The 207-nt window shown below is 58.0% G+C and overlaps 1 protein-coding gene across 1 annotated transcript in view; it reads left to right on the plus strand.

Moving 5' to 3' along the window:
- The window catches only part of LOC107684332 (lipoma-preferred partner homolog), a 177129-nt gene that overhangs the window by 140199 nt on the left and 36723 nt on the right, over positions 1 to 207 (plus strand). The gene's annotated exons all lie outside the window — the stretch shown is intronic.

Here is a 207-nt window from a genome sequence, read left to right on the forward strand (position 1 = left end):
CCTGCTGGGCCCCGAGCAGGCTCTGGTAATGGAACAGAAGTAGACACTCTCTGAGGATGGAGGCCATCGAGGGGTGAAGCAGACTTGGAGAGTCTTTGGCCAGGCTGAGGTGGACTTGTTTGCGACCCAGCTAACGGCCCGTTTGGTACAGTTCTGGAGTTCCTGCAGGCCTGTTTATCCGCAGGGTTGACCCACTCCACCCTAGAG

This window comes from Sinocyclocheilus anshuiensis, unplaced genomic scaffold, assembly GCF_001515605.1.
Source record: "Sinocyclocheilus anshuiensis isolate Anshui unplaced genomic scaffold, SAMN03320099.WGS_v1.1 scaffold365, whole genome shotgun sequence".
Taxonomy (NCBI): Eukaryota; Metazoa; Chordata; class Actinopteri; order Cypriniformes; family Cyprinidae; genus Sinocyclocheilus; species Sinocyclocheilus anshuiensis.